The sequence below is a fragment of the Lepidochelys kempii genome, chromosome 8, assembly GCF_965140265.1.
Source record: "Lepidochelys kempii isolate rLepKem1 chromosome 8, rLepKem1.hap2, whole genome shotgun sequence".
Taxonomy (NCBI): domain Eukaryota; kingdom Metazoa; phylum Chordata; order Testudines; family Cheloniidae; genus Lepidochelys; species Lepidochelys kempii.
The window spans coordinates 97,713,906-97,720,592 of record NC_133263.1 but is presented as its reverse complement, the minus strand read 5'-3'; positions in this window follow the sequence as shown (position 1 = coordinate 97,720,592).

The window sequence follows — 6,687 nt, the reverse complement described above, 5'->3', positions numbered from 1 at the left end:
GCGCGCGCACCCACCCCGGGTGCACCCCGCTACACCTGTGCGCGCGCACCCACCCCGGGTACACCCCGCTACACCTGTGCGCGCGCACCCACCCCGGGTGCACCCCGCTACACCTGTGCGCGCGCACCCACCCCGGGTACACCCCGCTACACCTGTGCACGCGCACCCACCCCGGGTACACCCCGCTACACCGGTGCGCGCACCCACCCCCGGGTACACCCCGCTACACCTGTGCGCGCGCACCCACCCCCGGGTACACCCCGCTACACCTGTGCGCGCGCACCCACCCCGGGTACACCCCGCTACACCTGTGCGCGCGCACCCACCCCCCGGGTACACCCCGCTACACCTGTGCGCGCGCACCCACCCCGGGTGCACCCCGCTACACCTGTGCGCGCGCACCCACCCCGGGTACACCCCGCTACACCTGTGCACGCGCACCCACCCCGGGTACACCCCGCTACACCGGTGCGCGCACCCACCCCCGGGTACACCCCGCTACACCTGTGCGCGCGCACCCACCCCCCGGGTACACCCCGCTACACCTGTGCGCGCGCACCCACCCCCCGGGTACACCCCGCTACACCTGTGCGCGCGCACCCACCCCGGGTGCACCCCGCTACACCTGTGCGCGCGCACCCACCCCGGGTACACCCCGCTACACCTGTGCACGCGCACCCACCCCGGGTACACCCCGCTACACCGGTGCACGCAAATCCACCCCGGGTGCACCCCGCTACACCTGTGTGCGCGCACCCACCCCGGGTGCACCCCGCTCCACCGGTGCGCGCGCACCCACCCCCGGGTACACCCCGCTACACCTGTGCGCGCGCACCCACCCCGGGTACACCCCGCTACACCTGTGCGCGCGCACCCACCCCGGGTGCACCCCGCTACACCTGTGCGCGCGCACCCACCCCCGGGTACACCCCGCTACACCTGTGCGCGCGCACCCACCCCCGGGTACACCCCGCTACACCTGTGCGCGCGCACCCACCCCGGGTACACCCCGCTACACCTGTGCGCGCGCACCCACCCCGGGTACACCCCGCTACACCTGTGCGCGCGCACCCACCCCGGGTGCACCCCGCTACACCTGTGCGCGCGCACCCACCCCGGGTACACCCCGCTACACCTGTGCACGCGCACCCACCCCGGGTACACCCCGCTACACCGGTGCGCGCACCCACCCCCGGGTACACCCCGCTACACCTGTGCGCGCGCACCCACCCCCGGGTACACCCCGCTACACCTGTGCGCGCGCACCCACCCCGGGTACACCCCGCTACACCTGTGCGCGCGCACCCACCCCCGGGTACACCCCGCTACACCGGTGCGTGCGCACCCACCCCCCGGGTGCACCCCGCTACACCTGTGCGCGCGCACCCACCCCGGGTACACCCCGCTACACCGGTGCGCGCAAATCCACCCCGGGTGCACCCCGCTACACCTGTGTGCGCGCACCCACCCCGGGTGCACCCCGCTCCACCGGTGCGCGCGCACCCACCCCCGGGTACACCCCGCTACACCTGTGCGCGCGCACCCACCCCGGGTGCACCCCGCTACACCTGTGCGCGCGCACCCACCCCCGGGTACACCCCGCTACACCTGTGCGCGCGCACCCACCCCGGGTACACCCCGCTACACCTGTGCGCACGCACCCACCCCGGGTGCAGCCCGCTACACCGGTGCGCGCGCACCCACCCCCTGGTACACCCCGCTACACCTGTGCGCGCGCACCCACCCCCGGGTACACCCCGCTACACCTGTGCGCGCGCACCCACCCCGGGTACACCCCGCTACACCTGTGCGCGCTCACCCACCCCGGGTGCACCCCGCTACACCTGTCTGCGCGCACCCACCCCCGGGTACACCCCGCTACACCTGTGCGCGTGCACCCACCCCCGGGTACACCCCGCTACACCTGTCTGCGCGCACCCACCCCCAGGTACACCCCGCTACACCTGTGCGCGCGCACCCACCCCGGGTACACCCCGCTACACCTGTGTGTGCACACACACCCTGGGTACACCCCGCTACACCGGTGCACACACACACACCCTGGTTACACCTGCACTACACCTGTGTGCACACACACATTGGTTACACCCAAGCTATACCTACCTGTGCACGCACACACATCCCGGTTACACCCCTGCTATACCTGTGTGTGCATACACACTCCAGTTACATCCCCCCTATACCTGTGTGCACACACAAACCAGTTACACCCCAGCTACACCTCTGTGCACACACATGGGTTACATCCCCATAGCCTCCCTATACCTGTGTGCACACATACTGGTTACACCCCCACACCCTTATTATACCTGTGCACACCCACACACTGGTTACACTTCCGCTATACCTGTGCACACACAAATGGGTCACACCCCCACAGCCCTGCTATAGTTGTGTGTGCACACACATGCAGGCTACACCCCCGCTAAACCTGTGCACCCCCACACAACCCCATTATACATGTGAGTGCACACACACACCGGTTACACCTCTCCTACACCTGTGTGCACACTCACACACACCAGTTACACCCCAGTACGCCTGTGGACACATCAGTTACACCCCAGCACACACACACCAGTTACATCCCCACATCCTCGCTATACCTGTGTGCACACACACCAGTTACACTTCCGCTACACCTGTGTGTGCACATACTGGTTACACCCCAGCTACACCTGTGTGCATACACATGGGTTACACCCCACAGCCCCACTAAACCTGTGCACGCGCACACACCGGGTACACCTCCACAAGCCCATTATACCTGCACGCGCACACACACACTGGTTACACACGGGCTATACCTGTGAGCACACCCACACACACCAGTTACACCCATACACCCTCATTATACCTGTGCACACACCAATTATACCCTCACACCCTCATTATACCTCTATGCACACACACACCAGTTACCCCCATACGCCTCCATTACACTTGTGCACACACGGATTACATGCCTGCAATACCAGTACACACACAGTATACACATACTGGCTATACCCATACACCCCCATTATACCTATGCACACACCAATTACGCCCCCTCTACAAACACACATGCCCCAGTTATACCTATACACCCCCATTATATTTGTAAGCACAGTAGTTACCCTCCCAGTGTACTTGTGCACACCCACACATCAGTTACACACATACACCCTCATATACTTGTACACACTCCAGTTACATGCCCTCTCTACATGTGTGAGCATTAGGTACAGCCATAGACCACCATTACTCCTGTACACACACCAGCTACATTCCCTACTATACCAGGGTATACCCATGCATTTCTCTGCTCCCCACCATACCCATGTGAACGTGAGCATCCACATACACACACATACCAATTATACGCAGGCATACCTGGACACACACACATTACACTCATGTATCTCCTACATTCCCATTACAACTGCGTGTCTTCCCCCTTCTCTGTTGCCCCTTCACATCCACATTCATATTCCACCCCTACACATCAGGGGGATCTCTTGCCACAGCAGCTGAGGAAGAGGGGGGATTGCTTACCCAAGCCAGGGAGAGGAGGGGAATCATGGTTCCCATAGGAACATTGCAGACCAAAGGTGGTTTTTACCATAAATAGAGGGCTGCAGAGGTACAAAGAGGAGAAGGAATCATTTACATTGATCCAGATGAATGGCAGATTGACAGTTTCTCCCTTCCCCAGACCTGGATTGTTCTGACTCACTGCACAGTAGCTTTGCAAATCAGTACCTATCTTAGGGCTTGTCTACATGAGGACTTTGACCACTATGATGTAAGGTGTGATGTGAGTTTAAACCTCTGTAGTTATACCCTGTGTAGACTGGCCCATAAAGGCTGCCATCTCGTGCTGCATCACCTCAGTTTTCATTTACAAAATTAAGGGCTGGACTGGCTGGTGCAAAGTGAATTTAAAATTGCAGAGGTGGCGGATAGAGGATTCCCCTTGTGCAGAGGAACCTGCAGCCAGGAAAAGCTGGCGAAGAGGGCTCTGCCACATCCTGCACGAGCCATCCCTCAACAGAAAGGGGGAAGAAGTTGTTTTAGGGGTGTGCCAGGGTTGGGGAGAGAAAGGGGTTTGACGGAGCAGACTCCCTAAAGGACCTTCCATCAGTGCCATACATTAGAGCTATCGAAGGATTGCCGATGATGATGACATTAGAGCTCCAACTTGCTCCAGGGCCAGGCAGCTCAGATTAGGGAGCCACAACCAGTGCCCTGATGGTCCTGTGTCCCCACTGCACTTGAGCTCTGCTAGGTTCTGGTGGTGAATCTGCCCCACAGTGTCTCTAGCGCCAGGAAACATAACTTGCTACTGATGGATTCTGGTTTCAGGATTCTCCTGGAAAGCTAATCTGGTCTCCGTTTATATCCTTCTTGTAGAAAAGTGGATGTTTGTTAGGACTTGGGGGACACAGTGAGTCTGTGTACCTTAGACATATCTATATATCTTGAGGAAGCCATTGCAGCAGACTGGAAAACAATGGTACTTCTAAATGGTCTGTGTTACGCACGGGGTCAGACAAGATGATCACAGTGCTCCCTTCTGGCATTAAGCTCGATGAAGAAAAGCTCTACATTAAAATCAGGACCATTTCATATCTGGCCCATAAAAAGAGTGGAAAACAGAGAGACAGAGAGCAACAAAAATGATTAAAAGTCTACAAAACATGACCTATGAGGAAAGATTGGAAAAATTGGGTTTGTTTAGTCTGGAGAAGACTCAGGTGGGAACGTAACAGTTTTCAAGTACCTGAAAGGTTATTACAAGGAGGAGAGAGAAAAATTGTTCTTAATTTCTGAGGATAGGACAAGAAGCAATGGGCTTAAATTGCAACAAGAGTGGTTTAGGTTGGACATTAGGAAAAACTTCCTAACTATCAGGGTGGTTAAGTACTGGAATAAATTATCTCGGGAGGTTGTGAAATCTCCGTCATTGGAGGTTTTTAAGAGCAGGTTAGACAATCACCTGTCAGGGATGGTCTAGATAATACTTAGTCCTGCCTTGAGTGCAAGGGACTAGACTAGAAGACCAGGAGTGCCAGGGGGGAAGGAGAGACGACTGCAGGCAGAAGGGGTGGAGAGGGGGCCCACCACTTGCTCTGGCTCAGGGCCCCACAAATCCCTAATCCACCTCTGGCTCGAGGAAGCATACCCACCTCATCCCTCTCCAAAAACTACGTTCCAGAACAGCCAATGTACATAATGGGTGTTTGCTGCTTTGTCTCATCACAGCTGGCGTTGCTGTTCTTTAATATTCTCTCTCTCACTGGCTTGCATTAATTCAAGGCAAGGATCCAGATACTCAGGCTAGGAAGGCATTCCAAACAGACAGCCTTCTGAAGCACACGCAGTCTCTATCTCTGATTTCAGAGAGGGCACATTTTGACCTAGTATGGCTAGTGGCACTGTCTCCAAGTCAACCCTGCCAAACATCCCCTGATAATCTTCTTGATAGCACATGAGCACTGTGCCACTGTAGAGCCCAACAGCCCAAAGGGACTGTGCGTATTCACAAAGTTGCTGGAATTGCAAAATTCACATTCAACCACACTAGAGCGTCTCTATTGTTAGACTCTTGTGTGACTCAGGGCTTAACTGGGGGGGATGGGATAGCGCGAGTGGAACAAGAAGTTTATAGGGTATAGTGGACTACTAAACTAAATCAAGGGAACATGGGAATTTGTCTTGGCCAAGGTTTTACTTTCTTCTATAGGTCTTTGGAGTACTATCTATAGTACTTCCATCCAGAATCTCTAAGCACTGTACAGTAGTATTAATTACCCCTCACAACAACCTTGTGAGCTGGTTAAGTATTACTACAGATGGGCAAACAGACAAAGCAAGGAAGAAATTTCCCCAAGCTCACACAGGAAGTGTGCAGAAAATCCAGATGTGATTTTTTTTAATGATATAGTGTCGGGTCTTCTTTCAATGCCTGTGCATAAGTCCTGTGAGCATGTGTATCAAGCGGAAGATACTGAATACTCCTACGTATTTTAATTTGATTTTATTAAATTGGCTAATTAATTAATTGCATTATTACATATTACAACTGACCTAAGACACTAATTTCATATTGTTATTTTAATCTTTTATTTTGCTAACTCTTTTTAAAGGAATATATTATTATTGTTATTTTATTTATTGTGTTAAAATAGCACCTCAGGGTCCCAATTAAGGGCCCCACTGTGCTAAGTGCTCTACAGAGCAGGAATCAGAAGACCATCCCTTTTCCCAAAAGGCTTATAGTCTAGGCTTATAACAAGAAACAACAGAACAAATGTGGCAGAGGGTAGAAGTGGGCGGGCAAGGCAATGGTAAAATAAGCAGGTTTTGCGCACTAGTTAGTAGTGTCAGCTTATTACCTCAGCTAGACCTAAGTATATTTGTTCCCCAGTGCACGTATAGCGTCAATCCATCCAGAAGACATAATCACAAGTTAAAATGGCAGGACCATTAAGAACTCCAAACTAGATGAAATATTCCTGACACCGAAGCCACACTAGACAAAGTTCTTTGAAAATGTACCACTGCCAGGGGGAAAAAAATGCAGAGAGCCAGCACAAAGCCCTATTTCAAGGAAGACTTAAGAGCCACGTAGGCCTCATGCTGGCCCCCAACCCAGCTGTGAATTTCATTCCCTTTGATTTG